The sequence below is a fragment of the Gorilla gorilla genome, chromosome 2 (genome assembly GCF_029281585.2).
Source record: "Gorilla gorilla gorilla isolate KB3781 chromosome 2, NHGRI_mGorGor1-v2.1_pri, whole genome shotgun sequence".
NCBI classification, from domain to species: Eukaryota; Metazoa; Chordata; class Mammalia; order Primates; family Hominidae; genus Gorilla; species Gorilla gorilla.
In genome coordinates, this window is record NC_086017.1 from 82,397,986 (window position 1) to 82,421,809 (window position 23,824).

Consider the following 23,824-nt stretch of genomic DNA (forward strand, 5'->3'; position numbering starts at 1 on the left):
GTATTGGCTTTATTTTCGCCCCACATCAGGACAAAGGAGAAGGAGGAAGGTGGCAGGAGATGGAAGGGGAGCCAGCAGTCACTGCTACCCAGAGCTACAGGCTGTCGTCATCGGTTCAGCAAAAGAACAAAAGAAGGTCTCTCTTCCAGCATTTGTGTCTAACATCTTAAGGAAGCACCTTGCCCATTCACATGCCCATGCTTTATTAGCCAGGCCTGGGCCCTGTTGAGGGCATGGCAGGGACAGAGTGGGTAATGGATATTACTGTGATGGGTGCCCCCACCAGAACCACAGGAAATAGGAGATGCTATTACCAGAAGATGGAAATTTTCTGGGCAGACAAAAAGAAAAAAAATCTGCATAGTATAATTTGCCCCATTTATAACAATAAATTGAGGCCCAGAGAAGTTAAGCACCTTACCCATGACACCCAGCAAGTAACTGTTGCAGTGGTTTAAGCCCAAGTTTTCTATGTCTGAGGTCTAGGCTCCTCCCACTGTACCTTGGTTCATCTTTGAAATTATGAAACCATTTTTTTGCTTTACTTTAAATGACAATTCTCTGTCTTTATTATCTTCTGAACTAGATCAAGAGACAACTTTTATTCATTTGTAGGTCACTTTCTATTACTGGAAAGCTCTTCTAATTAACCAGTAATATGCTCAACAAGGCATGGGAGGGGCAGAGATGTGGGGCAGGGCAGCCACTGAGCAGATGTTACCAACGGCATCACTTCATACCATACTTTAGAGGAGACAGAGAGGACGGAGAGCGAAAGGGGGGCTTCCCAAAAGAGCCCTAACAGCCTTTGGTTTGTAAAGTGCCCCAGTGGTCTGGAAATCAGGGAGTGTGATGATGAATGGGGTTTTTCAATGAAGACACTTCCCAAACCTGGTAGATGATTAAAAGGTTGGGAGGTGCTTCAGAGTAATGACTAAGAAGTCTCTGCTAATTGTGCTGAAGGCACAGAACTTGTCACCATGGCAGAAGGCGTTAGAGGCAGAGAGTATGTCCTGTGTGCCCATCACAACAGCTGCTCACAAAACAAGCATCCACGTGCCCCCATTATTGCTAAATGTCTGTTCAGCCCACATCGACTCTGATCTGGAAAACTGCCCCCTGCTTGTGTTCAGTGTTCCCACCTTGGTCACGACCTCTTGCCCTTGTCAACAAAGTCAGCCTTGGAGTTGGTACTTTCTCTTGGCAAGTGGGGAAATTTGAGCAAGAAGGAGAGAGTGCAGGTGGAACACGGTTGGTCCCTGTTCTGGAAGTGAAGAGAGAACAGCCCGGGTTTAGCCCACTACGTCCTTTAGTTGGTCCACACTTCTTTAAAAAAAGGATTTGAAGGTTTTGTTAACCAGGTAGCTCCTGCAGCTCTTCGTGGACATGGGAAGTTCTATCCCATTTAACCAGGCGTGGGAGAATCAGACCTCAGAGAGCTCTGTGTGCTCCTAGCTCAGAACAGTTGGGTTAGGATGAAGCTCAAAGAGGAACATTTCCTGGCCTCCTACAATGTGTCACTTGTTACTCCCTCAGTGCCCCAAATCTTCATCTCTGTCAACCTGAGAGGACCCTAAAGGGGAGGAGAGCACAGTCAGCTTGGCTCCTCAAGGCTTCTTGAGCTGTCCAGCATCACCCTTCACCCCAAAAGCCTCCTTTCCTAGTGTCTTTCTTTTTTTTTTTTGAGATGGAGTTTTGCTCTTATTGCCCAGGCTTGAGTGCAATGATGTGATTTCGGCTCACTGCAACCTCCGCTCCTGAGGTCAGGTGATTCTCCTGCCTCAGCCTCCCGAGTAGCTGGGATTACAGGCATGTGCCACCATGCCCGGCTAATTTTGTATTTTTAGTAGAGACGGGTTTTCTCCATGTTGGTCAGACTGGTCTCAAACTCCCGACCTCAGGTGATCCGCCCGCCTCAGTCTCCCAAAGTGCTGGGATTACAGGCATGAGCCACTGCGCCTGGCCTTTCCTGGTGTCATTTTAAGTCAAATCCCAAATTCCAGGCCTGGAACAGAAAACTAGCACAACTTCCAGAGCCTGAAAGGACAAAGCCCAGCCCCCCTGGACTGACACGAGCCTTTCACTTTCCTCTTCATTTCCCTCAGTCCCTTTTGATCCCCCACAGGGTTCTCTCCACATTCCTGCCCCTTGGGCATCCAGCCTCTGTTTGCATCCTGCCCTTAATGAGGAGCCCACTACCTCCAGTAGCCCAATCTATTTTCAGACAACTCCAATTGTACTGTTTCAAAGGGTTTTCTCTGGCAAACTAATTTCCAAAGATGCCCTAGGGGTGAAGAAAGAAAAAGATTGGTGGATAAACACATTTGGAAAAAGCTGCTTGTGATAATATCTTCCTAGAGATTTATTCCACAACAGTATATTCTGAGTTATGAGAAATACAGCAATTGAGAAACCTGTTTAACTTTGCTCAGCTGAGAATTTCTAAATTTATTTGATTACAGAGTACTTTCTTCAAGAATCATCTACCAAAAAGCTGGGCGCAGTGGCTCACACCTATAATCCCAGGACTTTTGGAGGCTGAGGCGGATGAATTGCTTGAGCTTGGGAGTTCAAGACCAGTCTGGGCAATATGGTGAAATCCCGTCTACACACACACACACACACACACACACACACACACACACACACACACTCTTACAAAAAATTAGCCAGGCATGGTGGTGCGCACCTGTAGTCCCAGCTACTCAGGAGGTTACAGTGAGCTATGATCACAGGCCACTGCACTCCATCCTGGGTGACAGAACAGGACCCCGTCTCAAAAAAAAAAAAAAAAAAAAAGAAAGAAAGAAAAATTATCTACCAACCCCCTGTACGTCTTAGAAATGCTGTGTCACAAAGTTTTTCTGGGGCGGCAATCACTCCTCCTGAGAGTCCCACCTACTGACTTCCTTTCTAAGTTCTGAGGTACGAAGAACACGGCTGGTCCCTTCACAGATTGGAATATTAAGATTTAACCCATATTAAGCACTTAGAAGGAGCCAGGTTGGCCAGGCGCGGTGGCTCAGGCCTGTAATCCCAGCACTTTGGGAGGCCAAGGCCGGCAGATCACGAGGTCAGGAGATCAAGACCATCCTGGCTAACACGGTGAAACCCCGTCTCTACTCCCAGCTACTCAGGAGGCTGAGGCAGGAGAATGGCGTGAACCCGGGAGGCGGAGCTTGCAGTGAGCCAAGATGGAGCCACTGCACTCCAGCCTGGGCGACAGGGCGAGACTCCGTCTCAAAAAAAGAGCTTTTTACAAGTGACCCCACACCTCTTGTCTAACAGAAGGAGAAACTGAGGCTTAGAGAGGTTAGATGACATCCCATAGCTAGATAGTGGCAGAGGAAAACAAACCCAGCATCTAATACAAAGTATACAAAAACAGGAGAATGCTTAGCACATGGTGAATGTTCGATAAATGTTATTTATGTTGTTGCTGTTATTGCTGTTATTATTATTATTATTTTCTTTTACCATCCATCTGGCTCAGAATACTGTTATTATTATCTGACTTAAGAGTAAGTGCTCTTAACCTTGTGAAAAAGTTTTCCCATGTTTAGATGATGTCTCTTTCCTATCCATTTCTCCACACTGTGCAAACCAGGAAGAAAGATTGAACACCCAGGACATCTAATCTTTTCCAGCTGAAAGCAATCTTCCATTTGCTGGTTCCTCAGAAGAAGGACCGTCTAAATCCTCAGAAATACAGTGGAAATGAATCCTTCAAAAAGATCACCGAGGGAGAGCAGAGAAGAACAGGGGACTGGGGAGAATCCATCAGGAGGAGGAGAATCTTCCAGACCAAGGTTGGCAAACCACAGTCCCCAGCCCCAATCCGGCCCAGTCCACTGTGTTTCGTAAATAAGGTTTTATTGGAACACAGCCACACTCATTCATGTATGTATTTATTACCTATGCTGCTTTCTGCACTATAACAACAGAGTTAAGTAGTTTCAAAAGACAGCTAAAATATTTACTATGTGGTCCTTTACAGAATCGGTTTGCCAACCCTTGCTCTAGGTTGTGGAGAGGAGAAATGTGGGCTGGAGAGGGTTTGTGATCAGCTGGGTGTCTGTCTGTCTTTTATTGTTTTCTGGATGCTCTAGGAAAATCCAGCTAAGAGTTGCTAGGGGCCAGAATGAGACACCTTACAAGAAAGTAAGGAAGCTACGGCTCTCCACCAAAGTTAAGGCTCTCCACCAAAGTTAAGCTTTACGTCTATTTGTGATGGCTCAGAGCTGAGACATGCAAAGTCCTCTGAAGGTCACTGCATCACTCCAAGGTGAGACGCATGTGACTCTCAGTGGATCAAGGTGATGGCCTATCTCAAGAGAGACTGACTAGTCAACAAAATGGGGTTTGGTCAGCCTTGTTCACTGAGACAGAGCAGAGGTTATTGTTGGCACGACTCCATTCGGGCACTGGTCCAGGTGAGGGGAGGCCTCCAGTGGATGGAATATCTCGAGTGGGAAGACCATTTCTACAAGGCCTTCTATGTTGAAGGAGCTCTTAGCCTATTGTCCTTGAACAATCAATCACCTACACAATGCCCTTGTTGCAACTCCACAATCTCGAAGCAACCTTCTGGTTATGACTTGGCTCCTTCCCATGTAGGTCTGCCAATACCCCATATGCCTGGATGGGTTTTAGGGTGACTGAGAACTCCTGAAATTGTGTGTGCAATGTTGGGTATATGTGAGAATGCACATTATTAAGGACGAGGTCCCCCATGTTTGTTAGAGTCTCAGAGACAATGAAAGTTTAGAAAAGAGACCCAGCATTTATCTGTGTGAATATTTTAATTAGGGCTTCCTTCCACCCTCCAACTGAGGGCAGGAACTCTGTCTCAGACACCATTGTTCCTCCAGCACTCAGCCCTGTGCCAAGCTCATAAGACATGCTTACTATTTGTTGCAGCAAGAATGGAAGGAAGAAAATAAAGAGGAGAGGCTGGGGACAATGGAGGATGGGAGGGAGGAAGGTTGGGGTTGGTCATACAAACATGAGTGTTCAGGTCGCTGGGATAGAATTTTCATTGTAATTTAGGAAACTGACCTTCTGATTTATACAACAGTCTCGTGAGCATGGTTAATGGATTTTCCCTGAGGCATAGACCTGTTCCTGGTGTGCTGTCAAATCAGGATTCTTAAGCCTGAAAAGTTTATGGCCAGAGCCTGGACCTGGGTGAATGCACAAGCAGGTCTCCTCAGGAGACAGACAGCTGGCTTTTTCCCAGGTGGAGAAGGAGGGCTTTAGTTTTCCCGTAATTGCATTTCTACTGCAATAATAGTGTCTGCTGTCTTCTCGCAGTGCTGGGGACATTCAAAGCCAGTGTGCCAGTGCCCAGGACAGTGCTGGCACCCAGTAGGTGCTCAGCAAACATTTACTGTGCAAAGGGATGTTGTGCTATTTTGGGTAACTGATAAAATATAGATTTGCACAATTGTTTTTGCAATTACAGCTAAAAACATGATTGAATAACCCACAAGCTATAGTCTGCAACTACAGACATTCTAAAGTAATAAGGCTAACAGGAATTCAAAAAACCAAATCATTACTAGTTTTGAAACACAGTGTCCCTAAACAGACACGAGAGCCTAATGCCCAAACCAGCCCTCCTGCCTATGGGGTTTTCCAGGCCTTGCTTGACACCTTCTAGATGGTAGCAGTTTACAACTTGGTAGGCAGCAGCATGGAGCCTTAAAAAAGAACAATTTCAATTTAAGATTTGGTTGAGGATTTCTAGATACTTAGTGAAAATTCATAAAGCTGCGAAGTACTGCTCCATGACAACTGAAAGATGGTCATGTCTCCCGTTGGTGACTTAGGTAGATCTGTATCTTATTCTCTCATTCCCTTCTCAGGGCACACACACACACTCATATACACACACATGCACATACACACAGCTTGATTTCTTCTGAAAAAAAAAAAAAAAGGAATACCTGTGTGGTGCTATATTATTTATCTATTTCTGTGTAACAGTTTACCCCAAAACTTAGCAATGCAAAGTAACAAATGTTGATTATCTCAAACAGGCTCTGACGGTCATGAATGCAGGAGCAGTTTACCTGGGTGGTAAGGTCTCCTGAGCTCTCATGAGGGTGCAGCCAAACTGTCCGCCAAGGCTGCAGCCTTAGCAACGTTCAACTGGGGCTGGAGGAGCTGCCTCCAAAACCACTCATGTGTTTATTGGCTGGCCTCAGTTTCCTGCTGGCTCTTAGCCTGAAGCTTTAGTTCCTTCCCGCATGAGCTACTATATAAGGTACTTATACATGGTTGCTTGCTTCCCTCAGAGAGGAGAAACAGATAGACTGACCAACAGACAGACACACAGATGGACAGGGTCAGAGACAGGAAAGAGAGAGAGAAGTTGCAGCTTTTTATGACTTAATTTTGGAGGGGCATACCATCACTTCTCTATAGGCCATTGGCCACACAGACCAACTGTGATACAGCACAGGGGGGAAATAAACAAAGGTGTGTCTATCAGGAGAAGGGGGCCACTAGGGGCCATCTTGGGGATCACTAAGGGCCACAAATCCCTTGACATTCCTCCCTGCAAAAAGTAGAAAACGGATTTCCTTCCCTTTGAATAAGAGCTAGACTCAGTGACTTTCTTGTTACAACAGGAATGAAGTGGAAGTGATTTTGCACAGATAAGGTCATAAGAAGCATCGCGACATCCATTTTTCTCTCTTGAATCACTCTTTCTGGGGGAAGACAGTGTCTGTGTTGTTAAGACACTCAGGCAGCCCTATGGAGAAGCCCATATGAGAGGAACTGAGGTCTCCTGCCTTACCAGCTGGCTGGTCATAAATAAAACATCTTAAAAGTGGATTCTCCAACTGGCCAGGCACAGTGGCTCATGCCTGGTAATCCCAGCACTTTGGGAGACGGAGGTGGATAGATCATTTGAGGTCAGGAGCTCAAGACCAGCTTGGCCAACATGGCGAGACCCTGTCCCTACTAAAAATACAAAAATTAGCCAGGTGTAGTGGCGCTTGTAATCTCAGCTACTCAGGAGGCTGAGGCAGGGGAATTGCTTGAACCTGGGAGGCAGAGGTTGCGGTGAACTGAGATCTCGCCACTGCACTCCAGCCTGGGTGACAAACTGAGACTCCATCTCAAAAAAAAAAAAAAAAAAAAAGCGGGGTGTAGGGGGGATCTTTCAGCCCCAGGCAAGCATTGAGATGATTGCAGCCCTGAATGCAACCTCATGAGAGACCCTGAGCCGGGGCCACCCAGCTAAGCTCATCCCAAATTCTTGACTTACAGAAAATGACATGATAAATATTTATTATTATATTAAGTCATTAAGTTCTGGGGTAATTTGTTATGCAATGATAGATAATACAAAATGCTAATTGAATTTCAGTGTTCTTAGCTGCAAATAACGGAATCTGCCCTAGTTAGTTTAAGTAGACAAGGAATGTGTTAAAGGATCTACGTAGTTCACTGAGTTCCTGGGAAAACTAAAGGATGAGGCTTGGAGCTACAAAGCCATGACTCTTCCAGTGGAGACCCTTCTGCTGCCATTGCTGGGCACAGACCCCCTATATTCTAGTGACAGAGTGCTGCCATTTTGCTTCTGTGAGCTGGATGTCTCCACCACCACCACTTGTAAAGAATGAACTCCGCATGGCACTTACTTCTAAACCAAAGCCTGTATAAGAATTTGGTCATATATCTGTTCCCTGGTGCAATGGTTCATTTTATGTGTCAACTTGGCTGGGTCATTGTGCCCAGGTATTTGGTCAACCATTATTCTGGATGTTTTTGTGAGGGTGTTTTTGAAGGAGATCAACATTTAAATCAGTGTACTTTGAGTAAAGGAGACTGCCCTCCCTAATGTGGGTAGGCCTCATCCAACCAATCGGAGGCCATAACTGAACAAAACCTGATCTCCTCCAAGCAAGAGGGAATTCTGCCAGAAGACTGCCTTTGGACTTGAACCGTAACATTTTCTCCTTCCTGATCTCCGTAATTGTGTGGGCCAATTTCTTAAAACAAATCTCTCCCTCTCTCTATCTACACATCCTATTGGTTCTGTTTCTCTGGAGAACTCTGATTAATACACCTAGTTACAAGGGAAGCTCATTAAGTGAGTTTCTGGCTTAAGCATGTTCAGACCCATAAGAAGAGAAATTCTACAGTTATTGGAAAGGTGTCCTAGTTGCTAGGTGGCCACAAAGCCTAGCTAATATCCACTATACTTGTTATGTTAATAGTCACACTGGCAGGGTGCAGTGGCTCAGGCCTGTGATCCCAGCATTTTGGGAGGCTGAGGTGAGCAGATGGCTTGAGCCCAGGAGTTCAAGACCAGCCTAGGCAATATGGTAAAACCCCATCTCTACAAAAAATTACCTGGGCGTGGTGGCACATGCCTGTGGACCCAGCTACTCAGGGGGCTGAGGCAGGAGGATTACCTGAGCCTGCAAGGTCAAGGTTGCAGTGAGATGTGATTGTGCCACTGCACTCCCGCCTGTGCGAGTGAGATGCTGTCTCAAATAAATAAATAAATAGCCAAACATCATAGCAATCTTTTATATCAAATTAAACTTATCCCTCAATACCACTTCTTTCCCCAATCCACAGAGAAAAGCAGATAATCATTTGATGTATATCCCTCAAGCTATTTTTTTCCAAGTTGTAGACTTTAAATATGTGTTTGGGGCATGTGCCTGGTGAGATCCCAGGGAGTTCACCTGAGATTCAAGCTTTTGCTCAACAGACGCTATGGTCTTTCTTCTGTATGTACCTTCTTCCTTTAATTATATACACTTGTAAATAATGAATAACATTTCCCTCAAGAGATTTTCTAATTTTATCTCTTGATCCAAATTAAAGTGTGACCATAATTTCTTCTCTAGAGATTGATATTGTGTGCCTGTAAGTAAAGTTATAAGCATTGCAGTCCCATGGGAAGAGGGTGGTAATTCTTTCCTGGCTAAAATTTCGTGAAATCTCATGAATTCAGATTCCTTAAAATCAGAATTTGCGATTATTCAACCTTACCTGGGTTGGAGTTTGCTTTTCATTTTCTCTGGGCAAAGCAATTAAATTTAAAAAAAAAAAAAGACAAATTACAAGAGGAATATTTCAGGAGTACAGTTTTAAAAGGTTTTAGTATCCAATTTATTGGGGCCCAAGTGGAACCTGCTACACAGAAGTAATAGAAGTAATTTCTTTTTTTTTTCTGTAAGCTGAAAGGAGCAAAGAGGAAGACTGATTTTATCATAGGGTCTTTAAATTTTCAAACAAGATCCCCATACAATTTTGTCTCTTACTTTAAACAATAGCAAAGCTGGAATGTATGTGAGACTTTTGATTTTAAAAGACAGCATTCATCTAGGATTATGATTCGGGAACAATCAGTGATCAGATAGAATTATCAAAGAGAAAGGAGATCCCAAAATGATCACCAAAATGGTCCTCTAAAACAGAAAATCTGACCGGGTGTGGTGGCTCACGCCTTTAATCCCAGCACTTTGGGAGGCTGAGGCAGGTGGATCATGAGGTCTGGAGTTTGAGACCAGCCTGGCCAACATAGTGAAACCCTGTCTCTACTAAAAATACAAAACTTAGCCGAGCATGGTGGCATGTGCCTGTGGTCCCACTCACTTGGGAGGTTGAAGCAGGAGAATCATTTGAACCGGGGAGGCAGAGGTTGCGGTGAGCCAAGATGGTGCCACGGCACTCCAGCCTGAGCAACAGAGCGAGACTCCATCTCAAATAAAATAAAATAAAATAAAATAAAATAAAATAAAATAATAAAATAAAACAGAAAATCTTTTTAATAAAGCAAGCAAGCAAAATTCAGGCACAATAAAAGTATAATTATGAGTTCCTTGAATGTTTTAAAATAAAATTAAAAACCTGTAATGATGCTAGTTAAGTTTCTGATGTCGAGGTGGACACAATTCCCTTGGTATGAAGCAGAATGACACTTAAAAATCATGCTTTCTCAGTAGAGAGAGCCTCTGACCTGTAATCTTGGCCTGTTGTTTGTTGGAGAATAGTTTCTGCTTAAAGAAATTGATCCCCTTAGCCCGTGGGACACTGGGCAGCATCTGGGGCTGACAGAGAGTCCAGGAAAAAAAACTTCTGGTTTCCCGTGGTGCTGTTTCTGTACCCCAGTGAGCCATACAGACATTATCATCTTCCAGCTGTCCTTACACGAAAAACTTGGGAAGCTCTGCAGGAAAAAGAACAAGAGAGCCTCTCCTTCGTACCATTTTCTTGGCAGCTGTGAGTAACTTTGAGTAACCATCCTCCGACACCTAACTGAATGTGGTGTAGAGACACTGTTGGGGACACAGTCCACTATCATCCCACAGGCCTTTGGGTCCACACCCTTCCAGATTCATCATTAAAAAAAAATACTACACGGGATTCATGTTTGTTTTTAAATGTGAACATTACAGAAGGTGATGATTAAAAAGTGGCATCCCTTTGTTAACTGTTAAGAGTTGGATGTGTATCTTTCCAATCCTTTTCTCCAGGCATGAGTAAACAGTAACTTTTATTTGTTCTCTATCACTGTCATCGGTCTATTCAGTCATCTGCTTAACCATCTGAAATATGCACGTACCTGCCAGAAATGAAGGAGGCATATATGCCAGGCAGCCATTTGATTGAACACTCAACTGTACAATAGAGGATTCTTCTTGGTGCAAGTAACATAAAACATGATTCAAACCATCTTAAGCAAAAGTGAAAAAAAATGTACAGGCTTTCCTTACACAAAAGTGATGGGGCAGGTCCAATTTAAAGTACAGCATGATGCAAGGGCCCAGTGACATTATCTAAATCCTGTGTGTCTCTGTCTCCCCCTCCTCCCTTCTTTCCCCACGTTGGCTTCCTTCTCCAGGTCCAATGCCAGTGGTTGCAGGGCCCATGCCCTTTCAAGTTCAAGTCCAGGGGAAATATGAAGAGCCCCAGCACAAGTCTCACTGTGTCTTATTGTCTCAGGCCACCCTTTCTGAAGGAGCCGATCCCCTGTCCCTTGTTACTCCTATTTCCCATTACTCTGTTTTATTTTCTTCAAAACACTTATTGCCTATTGAAATTATGCTAAGTATTTGTTACTTGTTTATTGTCTGTCTGTTTCCCACTGGAAAATAAGCTTCACCAGAGCAGCATCCTCATCTGGCTTGATTCTTGCTGTATATCCCAGCTCTTCTCAATAAATATTTGTTGAATGAATGAATGAGCGAGTGGGTCACCGAGGCCAGGAAAATAGCATGCACTACTGGCCAGGCTTGAGTCACATGACCCGTCTGCAAAATACCTGGAATGAGAGCTGGGGAGAAGACGGTACCCCAGAGAAAAATCAGGGTACTGTTAGCTGAAGAAAGGTGACTGGAATGGATGTTCATGGGTAAATACCACAAAGATCCACCACATCAGCTAAGCTTAGACATGGATTTCCCATGTGTGGGATCAAATACTGTAGTGCTGTGTTTGAATGTTGGCTTTGCCACTTTGCTTCTCTAAGGTTTGGCTTCCCTCATGAATAAAATAAGAAACAGACCTAACTCTTCATGTGACAATTAGAAATAATATACACTAAGTGACCAATAAACAGTGGTCAATAAATATTAGCTTTTACTATTTCTGTGGCCCTGGTTATCTATTCTCCATTCCTAGTGATCATATCTTTTTGGTGTTTTAAACAAATCCAATGCAAAACACACCTTGAAGACCCCAAATATAAGGGAATTAAATGTTGTTTAAATGGTCACTCTACTTTTTGAAAGCAAAGTTATCAGAAAATTTGGCCCAGTGTGGTGTCTCTCTGATACTGGAGGCTGCCAGTAAACGATGATTTGAGGGGATTCCCAGCCAGGGTGATTTTTAAAATATTTAACAATTGGCCCAACTGGGCATTGACCTGGGCAGTGATCTGATGATCACTGGATCAATCAGAATGGATATTAGCCTTACATAGCATGTCTAGTTGTCATCGGATGCTTTGATTGGAGGCCAGTCTAGCCAGGAATCACTTTTGGTCAACCCAATCAGCATCTGGTCACAGAGCTTCACATGAGGAGTGGCTGGGGCTATGCTTCACCACTATCCAGGAAGATCTTTTCCACCCCAATTTACGACCAAGGTGTAACTTGGTATTTGTGATGCCAGGGATGATAGCAGCCTAACCCAAGAGGAAGCTCCCGGGCTTTCCCACATTGAGCCACAGACTCTGACCTTTATATCATGCCTGCTCAGCTAATATAGCCACACAATCATTCCTTAATAAGCTTCACTTTCAAACCTGTCCACGTTGTTTCCCTGTCAGAGCCAATGTTTGCTTACAAGTCTCGTCTCATCAGTATGAGAAAGGCAATCCTTAACTTTTACCTAACCCCAGAGAAAGTTTCATTTGGTCAACAGTTTGATGATAAGAGATAAAAGGGAAGAGTCTAGAAATGGATAGCCAGTAGAGAAACATAATTTTCTATTTTATACTTGTTGATATATTCTGTCTTGTCAGCAATGGTCTTGTTTCACTTTCCTGATTTAAGAAGAAAGCAATATAGGTTTTCTTTTTGTTGGTTTTAAAAACAAAGTCATAGCGAATACATTTCCTTCTAAATGAGAGGTCAGCAAACTTTTTCTGTAAAGAGCCAGATAGTAAATATTGCAGGCTTTGCAGGCCATATGGTCTCTGTTACAACTACTCAACTTTGTCTTTGTAGCGCACAAGCAGCCAGAGGCAATACACACACAAATGGGTGTGGCTGGCTTCCAGTAAAATTTTATTTATTGATGCTAAAATTTGAATTTCATGTAATGTACACTTTCTCAATCAGTAGTAAAAATCATTCACAATTTGTAGGTTACACAAAACAGGCAGCAGGCCAGATTTGGCCCACTGATCATAGTTTGCCAGGCCCTGCTCTAAAATAATAAAATACCAGAGATAAGATAAAAAGTCCCCTTTAAACTTGTGGAAAATTTCAGACATATACAAAAGCAGAGAGAATAATGTAATAATCCTCCAGGTATCCATGACCCTGTTTCAACAATGACTAACTCGGCCAGGCGCTGTGGCTCATGCCTGTTACCCCAGCACTTTGGGAGGCCAAGGCAGGCAGATCACGAGGTCAGGAGTTCAAGACTAGCCTGGCCAACATAGTGAAATCCCATCTCTACTAAAAATACAAAAATTAGCCAGGCGTGGTGGCATATGCCTGCAGTCCCAGCTACTCGGGAGCCTGAGGCAGCAGAATCACTCGAACTGGGGAGGCAGAGGTTGCAGTGAGCCGAGATCACACCACTGCACTCCAGCCTGAGCGACAGAGTGAGACTCTGTCTCAAAGAAAAAAAAAGACTAATCATGTGACATCTATAGCCCCACTCGCTCACCCACTACCCTTTATTCACAGTTTATTTATCCAGACATCGTATTTATCCATAGTTATCCATGTGTATCATGTTTATCCATAAATCATATTTAATTTATCCATAGTAAAGGTATCCATTTATGATATTTATCCATAAATACTTCTGTAGACAGTTTTAAAGGTAACACAGTTGACCCTCAAACAACACAGGTTCAAACTGCATGGGTCCATTTATCTGTGGATTTAGTTCTGCCTCTGTCACCCTGGAGAGCAAGACGAACTCATCCTCTTTCTCTTCCTCATCAGCCTACTCAACATGAAGGTGATGAGGATGAAAACCTTCATGATGATCCACTTCTACCTAATGAATAGTAAATATATTTTCTCTTTCCTAATAACACTTTCTTTTATCTACCTTACTTTATTGCATGAATACAGCATATAATACATGTAACATACAAAATACGTGTTAGCCAACTCTTTGTTATCAGTAAGACTTCCAGTCAATGGTAGGCTACTACTAGGTAAGTTTTCGGGGCATTAAAAGTGATACATAGAGTTTTGACTGTGTGGGGTGTTGGGGTCCCTATCCTTGTGTTGTTCCAAGGATCAACTGTACTTCATTTTAAAACATTGCTATCAGCTGAGTGCAGTGGCATACACGCCTGTAATCCCAGCACTTTGGGAGGCCAAGGAAGGAGGACAGCTTGATCTCAGAAGTTTGAGACCAGCCTGGGCAATATAGTGAAGCCCTGTCTTTACAAAAAGTATTAAAAAATTAGCTGGCTGTAGTGGTGCATGCCAGTAGTCCCAGCTACTCAGGAGGCTGAGGTAGGAGGATCACTTGAGCCTGGGAGGTTGAGGCTGCAGTGAGGTGTGATTGCACCACTGCACTCCAGCCTGGGTGACACAGTGAGACCCCGTTTCAAAATAAATAAATAAATAAACACACACACACACACACACACACACACACACATATCATTGTCACACCTAAATAACAATAATTTTAATTTAAAATGTGTTATGAGCAGAATTTCACAAACTCCTTAATTAACACAACATCACCTATGCCTCCATTACAGGGTAGTGGTTTCTCAAGCCAGACAACCTGCTCTTGAAATATGGTGCCACCACTTAGTAGTGATGGGGTATGGGAAAAGGCACTCAACCTCCCTGACCTCAGTTTTCTTATCTGTAAAAGTGAGGATGTTAAAAGTATGTGGCTCATAACGTTGCTGTGAGAATTAAATGCCTTAAAACCCATGAAGCACTTAGAACAATGTCTGCCACATAATAAGTGTAGCCAAGTGTTAGCAATACCATTAACTTTTTGCTCCTGCTTATGTTCTGTTCTTTGTGAGTCCTCATGATTGCAAGTACAGAAGCACCCTGGACAAGCTCAAGTGAAAAGTGTGTTGGGGAGTTGGTGTTAGTCTACAGGGACGCACAGAAGCTAAAAACAGGAAGCAGAGAGCAACTAGCCCTATACGGGAAAACAGGAAAGTCAAAATCAGGGCTATTTGGGACCTCCTTCCTCTCTCCCAGGCCCTGCATTTGCCATTCCCTCACAGTGAATGTCTGCTTTGCTTTCTTTTTTTTCATCCCTGGCCCTGCATGGCTCACAGTCCTGACCATCCTTCCTGACCTCTTAGCAAAGCTTCCACCATGAAGTGCCAATCGTCTCTGTGTTTCTTAGAGTTCAAATCCTTGAGGGAAGAATCGATAAGCTGACCTTTGGTCAGAGGTGAAGCGTCCATCCCTTGGCCTACAATGGGGGATGAGGGCTAAAGGTCATAGTATACCAAGTGACCATTTCAGAAGCGCTGGTGAGCAGCTGAATCAATCCTCGAGGAAGGGCTGGGTTATGCTGTGCTAACAAACAGTTACCTGAAATCTCAGCGGCCTGAAGCAACAGCAGTTTATTTCTCATTCATGTGCACATCTATCAGGAAGGGCTGAGGGTCTCGCTCCTCCAGAACCCAGGCTGCTGAAGCAGCTCCTACCTGGAACCCTGGCAGGGGCAAACGAGTCTCTGGAGAGAAGCCACATTAACTCTGAAAGCTTCTGCTCTAGGCTAGTCACTATCTTCAAGTGGGCAGGAAAGCACAATACTACCGTGTGCCCAGAAGGAGAGAGAGCCAAAGTATTTGTGGACATCCTCATGCATAACACAGAAGCAATGATAAACAGCTACCATCTATGTCCTCATCATATCAGTCTGATCCTGTACATAAAGGCACTCAGAGAAATCCATGCAACCAGTACTGTGAAAGCAGATGATCACTTTCTCCTGGATTGAAATGCCCGTTCTAAGGGTAGTAGAGATTTTTCTTAAGGCAAAAACAGCTGTAACACTATTAACTTTTTCACCCTGGACTCATTTTTCATCTCTTAAGTCATCAACGTTATTTGAGAACCTCTCCTGGTGCCTCTCATTTCTCTTAAGGTAAACAAGTTGAAATTAGTCAGAGTAGTTAGAACAGACCTCGACCCCTGGTGGGTGAGTAATTGTGCACCTTTCTGAATGAGGCTGGTGTTTTCTTTGACAATCATTGCACTGCCTACTCAAATTCTGTCCGAGATCTCAGTGTCCCAGCCGTGCTGCCCCATTAGAAGTATTCACTCAGATTTTCCACATCTTCTGAATATTTCCCCCTAGAAGTCATCCTGTTTTTGATGTACCACTTCTTGAATGTGTGTCTTCCAAAATTTTGGTGTTTAAACCAGTAAGACAACAACTGTTTTATTGCCTGAATAAGCCTAAAACCAGCTCTGTGCACCATTTTTCTTATGAGAAAGTCACACCAGCTCATTGCCTGTGTAGCAAGGCCAAAAGTTACACTCCTCACCTCAGATGTGCAAAAAATATCATTAAAAGAAAAATGTTCCATTAACTGGCCTCATTTAGCTCTGGAGTCCCCATTCCTGCTGATGGTGGGGAAAATGTAAACTTGACAATTGGACATCATTCTGCTTCTTCTGACTTAAAATGGTCATTTTCACGTGGCCAATTCCAGTTCCAATTCCCTGAGGGGTCTGTTTCTCTCATCTTAAGAAGTTTCTAGGTTGGGCGCTGTACTCATCCCTGTAATCCCAGCACTTTGGAAGGCTAAGGCAGGTGGATCACTTGAATTTGGGAGTTCCAGACCAGCCTGGCCAATATGGTGAAACCCCGCCTCTGCTAAAAATACAAAAATTAGCCGAGCATGGTGGTGCACATCTGTAATCCCAGCTACTAGGGAGCCACAAGAATCACTTGAACCCCAGAGGCGGAGGTTGCAGTGAGCCCAGATCGCACCACTATACTCCAGCCTGGGCAACAGAAAAAAAAAAAAGAGATGTTTTCATCCTTCATATTATTTCTCAAGATGGCATCTGTGAACAACCCAAATATCCATCAATAGTAGAGCAGATAAATAAATTGTGGCATAATCACACAACGGAATACTCCCCAGCATCACAGGGAAATGGAACTGCTACCCACAATGGCATGGATGAATCTCAGAGGTATAATGTTGAGTGAACAAAATCAGACAACAAAGACTACACACTGTAGGATTCCTCTTCTATAAAGTTCAAAAACTCACCTATCATGATCGAGTTACAAAATGATTATCTTTGGCAGAGGGTATTGACTGGAAGAAGGCACAAAAGAGCCTTCTAGGGTGCTGGCCTGGCCTATATCCTGATTTGGGTGGTAAGTACGTAGGTGTACACATAGGTGCACACGCATTGAGCTGTATGCTTAGCATTTGTGTACTTCGCTGTGTGTTGCATCTCAATAAAGCAGTCCCCACCACAAAGACAGCTTCTGGATACAGGAAAGAGCTTAAACAGCTTTGGGTGCTGGAGGAGGAACCGCTCATCTGTGGAAATCCACTGGCCTTCCTGGAGAGGTCTTTCCAAGTAGTCGGCTTGTCCTCTGACGGCACCTGCTGAGGAGTGTCTGGTTCCCCTGCTCACATCTCCTTTGCTTTAACCTCCTGCGATGAGCTCCTGAGCTCAACTCCAGACCTCTGGTTCACCAGTCCTCTTAGCCTTTCAGCCACTACCCTCCTCCAGCTTGGAAACCCTTGGGGTCCTAAGGGCCTGTTGACCTGGACGTCTCTCAGCCATTTCTGCTACCCTGGCCTAGCAGCCACTCCCATCTGGGCCTTGTAAAGGAGGGGATGTGCCTCCCCTGTGCCAAAAGGGCTTTCTGCTTACCCCTTTTGTCTGACAGCAACTGCCTGTGATGTTTCCTCTCTAGGCACTGATGTCCTCCCGTTTCCTGGAGCAATCCCGGGAGGAGGGAGGGAGGGAAAGAAACTGTATTGACATGCACAGAAATAAGGCACACTGAGAGGTATTTTAAAATCTATTATGCCCCTTACCCTTGATTTCTTTTAGGTAGAGTCTGGTTTCTTTTCATTATGTGACTTGGGTGATTCAAATCAGCATGGTTAGGATAGAATCACGGTATTTTAGCAATGAAGAGGTTCTTAATCATCATTTCAAATTCCAAGAGGGACGATTTCCAATTGTGTGGTCCTAACTATATGAACACATTTATTATCCTGCTTCCCACCCAGCCCCCAACACACATAAGCATCACTCATCAATCATTATGATCACCAAGAAGATGCCTCCCGACACATCCACAGTTCTAAATGTCCCAAGGCAGGGTTTAGCTTCATTTGTTTATTTTGCAGATAACGAAATTGAAGCCCAAAGCAGAAAAATGACTTATCCAAGCCCCTGACAAAACAGGGCCTGATTTCCAGTTCCGTGAGATTTGTAGGTCACCCTGTTAACTTTTGGTGTAAGTTTGAGGAACTAAAACGAGGCACTGCAAGGGAACTTCTGTTTCTTACTGAATTTCTGCTTTCCTTTCTGGCAGTAGAAGCTGTCCCATGTCACTTCCTCTTTCCCTCCCTGAGAGTTAGCAGATAGCGTGGTGCCAGAGCCATTGCTTCCCTTTCAAGCAGAGGGGCAGTGGAGGCATGTCTGAGAACTTGCTGGCAGACACACCCAGTGTGGACCTGCCCTATTTATCCACACTCTCCACCCTGACCACATTAGACAGATATGCAAACACTCAGTATCCGGCAAACCCTCCACCACCCTCCCCACCAAGTCTCATCACAGATCCATAAAAGACAGTGAAAATACACCAAGGTCTGATTTATTCTACTTTAGATGCAAAGACTGCTCCATCCCATCACCCCGTGTCATTCAGATACAGGCGGCTTGATGCTGGCAGCGTGTGGAGCAAAGTAAGTGAGGAGGAGGTTCAGCACAGTGGCTGGGAACACAGGAGTTAGAGCCATTCGTTCATGCATTCATGTAAGCACTCATTCATTCATGCATGCAAGCATTCAAGCACTGGTTCATTCATTCTCCATTCCAGTGTTTATTGAGCTCTTACAATCACTGGGTTCATTCTGGGCATCAGGTAACATGCTGGTAAACACAATAGATGTGTTCCCAACCTTGTGAACTTACAGTCTCTAGATTGAGCTCAAAACCTGGCCCTGCCACTGAACACCTATGTGGCCTTGGGTGAATTGCTGAATCTCTCTGAACCTCTACCTCTTCATCAATAAAACAGGAAAATAGAAATAGAGTTGTGAAGAGTAAGTATAAAAAAGTATGGGAAGGAACTAGCCCAGTTCCTGGTATATAATAGGTGCTAAGTAGGTCACAGTTACTATTATTGCTAAAAATTTAACATTCGATAGGAACAATCCCTAAATCCGTATACCTAAAACCTGGACATGAAGTTTTGGCTAAGAGCTCTATATTTTACCTAAATTATGTATAATAAACCAGCTTTTTTCAAAGATGTGTAGTTGTATATCATAAATCAAATACACATATATATATAAGGTGTATATCATAAACAGAAAAAAACCCTATGTGTGTATAGTATGTGTGTGTGTATGTGTGTGTATTTTAACTGGCATGGTATCATAATTTCTATATTCTTTTTTTTTTTTTTTTTTGAGGTGGAGTCTTGCTCTGTTTTCCAGGCTGGAGTGCAGTGGCGTGATCCCAGCCTGGCTCACTGCAACCTCCACCTCCCAGGTTCAAGCAATTCTCCTGACTCAGCCAACCAAGTAGCTGGGACTACAGGTGTGTGCCACCACGCCTGGCTAATTTTTATATTTCTAGTAGAGACGGGGTTTCACCGTGTTGGCCAGGCTTGTCTTGAACTCCTGACCTCAGGTGCTCCCCACCACCCAACCTCGGTCTCCCAAAGTGGTGGGATTACAGGCATGAGCCACCGCGCCCGGCTGAGAATTTCTATATTCTAACGTAAGACAATGATACTTTGTATGGATACACAATTTTAAAAGAGGCTTGGGCCAGGTGCAGTGGCTCATGCCTGTAATCCCAACATTTTGGCAGGCTGAGGCAGGCAGATTGCTTGAGCTCAGGAGTTCAAGACCAGCCTGGACAACATGGTGAAACCCCATCTCAAATACAAAAAATACAAAAAATTAGTTGGGCGTAATGGCACATACCTGCAGTCCCAGCGACTCAGGAGGCTGCGGTGGGAAGATCTCTTGAACCCAGGAGGCAGAGGTTGCAGTGAGATGAGATCGCACCACTGCACTCCAGCCTGGGGAACAGAGCAAGACCCCACCTCAAAAATAAATAACTAAATAAAAATAAAAACGAAAGAGGCTTGGACAAAGAAAACATGACATAAGCCATGAGTCTTTTAATATTCTATTCTCTTCCTGGGCCTCCGCTCTTGACAGACACTTTACCTTATTTAGCCTCTGCTGCCTGGTCTTGAAACCTCTAAATAGATGGGTTATTTCAGGCTGGCCAAACCCTCGAAATTATTTGCCAGCAGCATTTTGGAAACATATCCCCTTACTGCGAGAAACAGCAGCCAAAGCAAAGGACTATGTGGTTGCTCCCAACCCCCTTCCGAGCCCCCGCTTCGGCTGCTGGGTTCAGTTCACAGAAGGCGCTGTACGCGAAGGAACGAGTGTGGCTTTGAGGTCTTTGCCAAGTGCGTGACCCATGGAAAGTTACAAAGCTACCAGAGCCTCAGTTTCCCCATTGGTAAAGAGGGACATAAATGTCACTTTGCAGGGTTACTGGCATAATTGACTAAGTCAATGATGAAAATAGTCACTCATAAATGGCAGCTAAGGGTCCAGCACAGTGGCTCACAGCTGTAATCCCAGCACTTTAGGAGGCCAAGGCAGGCAGATCACCTGAAGTCAGGAGTTTGAGACCAGCCTGGTCAACATGGTGAAACCCCATCTCTACTAAAAATACGAAAATTAGCTAGGCGTAGTGGCCATGTGCCTGTTATCCCAGCTACTTAGGAGGCTGAGGCACAAGAATCTCTTGAACCCAGGAGGCGGAGGTTGCAGTGAGCCAAGATTGTGCCACTGCTTTCCAGCCTGGGCAACAGGGCGAGACTGCATCTCAAAAAATAAATAAATAAATGGCAGCTAAGGAATAGATAAAACTTTTCATTACAAATCGGGGATTAGCCTCAATGTACAAACTTCCTGGGAAGGGTGGTGGGCTTTACACATGGTGGAAGTCCGTGACATTCCTGGGCCTTTCCTATAGACCCTTTACATGAGGGAGGGAGGGAGGAGTAGACAGACTCCTCCAGACTTCAGGTGCAGGAAGGGCCCAGGCAGAAAGGAGGTACAACACAGGAGCTGGCCAGAGCACCGAGGAGATATTTCTACCACGGTTTGGCCTTGTCTGCCTCTGGGTTTGGCAGGGTTCCTCAAAGCTCATCACAAATCAACAGGGTAGGTATGGTTCTAAAAAGATGCTCGTCTCATCAAAGCTAAACGTTTTAGGTGCATCAGCTTGCTGATTTCAACTTGGAGACTTTTCACAGGGTCTTCCAAATGGCCCAGAAACTGCCTATGCACGCAAATAGCTTATGACTCCAGGGTTCTGTATACTTTGAAAAGGCTTTCCTACACTTTTCTTTTTTCTTTCAACACTGTTTATCGAGAGTCTGGAGTCTGTTATATTCTAGGTGTCATCTCTGGAGCTGGGAACCCAGCAGTGAAGGGAGGGGGCCAAGTCCTTGCCTTCTTGAGCTTGATCTCTTGGGAGCATTCAGAGTAAATTGTGGTGCAGAGGCCCAGAGGCAGGCCAGCGGCTACAATTCCTACTCTACACATGAGGACATTGAGGCTCAGAATAGTACATGACTTACCTACAGCGACCCATCAGATAAAATGAAGATCTAGGTCTTGAACTTGTTCACTCATTTATTTCAGAACTCTCAGCACTCAGGGAATATTTCAAACATTTCACTCTCAAAAATATTTGTTTATTTTTTAGATGGAGTCTCACCCTGTTGCCCAGGCTGGAGCGCAGTGGCATGATCTCAGCTCACTGCAACCTCCACCTCCTAAGTTGAAGAGATTCTCATGCCTCAGCCTCCTAAGTAGCTAGGCTAACAGGCACATGCCACCACCAGTTGCAAAGCTATTTGTTCCAGCTTTCCCCCAAACCAAGGGTCATCTATTACTGGTTATATAATCATTAGTATTAATGGCTAATATTTATGGAGTGCATGTTACATACCAGGTGCTATACTGAGAGTTTTATGAGGATTATCTCATTTAAATCTATCAAGAAATCTATTAGTGAGTACTGTTAATATCCCCATTTACAGATGAGGAAACTGAGGCTTAGAAAGGTTAAACTTATCCAGGGACACGTAGCTAGTGAGCAGTGGTGCAGGAGAATAGAGATTAGCAGTCTCACCTTCTGCCACTAAATGACTTTTTTGAAACATAATGCCCAACCGAAAATAATTCTAGCAATAAATGAAGATATGGCTTCTCCAAACTGGCCCCATGGAGGGGCACGAGCCTGGGGCTTTCCACCAAAACTGAGCTCCAAGAAACTTTTCCAAGGCCCAGGATTGGGGCCAAGGTCGGCAACAAGGAAGACAGCAAAGACTGTCCAGAAGGAGCACTGGGAGAGCCAAAGAAATGGAATCACCAAGGCCAACTCACAGGGTTGGACAAGGAGGTAACTGGGTACAAGGTTTTGGAAAAGAACTAGAGACCCAGGATGAAGCAAGCAACGGGGATGGTAAAATACTGAGGTTGGGAGAGAAGTGCTGAGAAACCAGAGTGAGGAGCTGAGAGGATGTGCAGCCTCACCTGGGCTGCAGGGAGAACCAGGAAGGACACTGAGTCCCTGTCACCTTCGGGCTCTGAAATTTACAATGTGCTTCCCTACGTGTTCACTTTGCTCTTCCTTTCCACCCTGGAGGGAGGCTTTCCTCAATGCCAGCCTCTTTGGAAGCAGGCTTTCAGGGGTGCAAGAGGAAAGTTATCTTTATTCAAGAGGATTCCAAGAAGCAAAGGCAATGACACACATTTGTAAAGTTTCTGTGGTACCTTTGGGCTTTGAGAACTTGATATAGCTGTAAAGAACAAGGGCTTTGGATTGAGATGGATTTGGGTTTGAATTCCAGTTCTACTTGGGAGCTGTGGGGCCCTGAGCAAGTCATTACTCTGTTGGTGCCTCTATTTACTCATTTGCATAGTGGGAACTAAAAACATCTACTTTATAGGTTATTAGGATTAAATTAAGTATGTTATCCTAAGAAATTTTTAGCCCAGAGCAAGTACTCAACAAATAAAAGGTATTACTATTGTTATGTGAGTTTTATTTTGTTTGTTTTTGAGATAGGGTCTCACCCTGTCACCTAAGCTGGAGTGCAGTGGCACGATCATGGCTCACTGCAGCCTTGATCTCCCAGGCTGAGGTGATCCCCCTACCTCAGCCTCCTTAGTAGCTAGGACTACAGGCATGCACCACCACACCCGGCTAATTTTTGTATTTTTTGTAGACACAGGTTTCACTGTAATTCCCAGGCTGGTCTCGAGCTCATGGACTCAAGCGATCTGCCTGCTTCAGCCTCCCAAATTGCTGGAATTACAGGCATGAGTCACCACACCTGGCCTGTTATGAGTTTTAAAAGCAGATTCTGCAGTTTGGCAGTTTCTTACAAAATAAACATACTTTTACTGTATAATCCAGCAATTGGGTTCCTTGGTACTTACCCAAAGGAGTCGTAAACTGTAAACTTACGTCTACTCAAAAACCTGTACATGGATATTTATAACGGCTTTATTCGTAATTGCCAAAGCTTGGAAGCAACCAAGATATCCTTCAGTAGGTAAATGGATAAACTGTGGTATACATCCACAATACTCTTCAGCATTAAAAAGAGGTAAGCTGTCAGACCATGAAAAGACATGGAGGAACCTACATATTACCAAATGAACACGCCAATCTGAAAAGGCTACATACTACATGGTTCCAACTATATGACATTCTGGAAAAGGTAAAACAATGCCCACTGTGTAAAGATCAGTGGTAGCTAGGGGTTGTGGGGAGAAAAGAATGAGTAGGTGGAGCACAGAGGGTTTTTAGGGCAGTGAAACTCTTCTGTGTGATACTAAAAGTGG

At 44.3% G+C, this 23,824-nt stretch overlaps 1 long non-coding RNA gene across 1 annotated transcript in view; it reads right to left on the bottom strand.

Moving 5' to 3' along the window:
* Nucleotides 1-1,139: 1,139 nt before the first annotated feature.
* The window catches only part of LOC134758067 (uncharacterized), a 46,851-nt gene continuing 24,166 nt past the window's right edge, over nucleotides 1,140-23,824 (bottom strand). Inside the window, exon 2 of the long non-coding RNA XR_010132873.1 lies at nucleotides 1,140-1,264. This is a non-coding gene — a long non-coding RNA (uncharacterized lncRNA). The remainder of the gene's footprint in view (nucleotides 1,265-23,824) is intronic.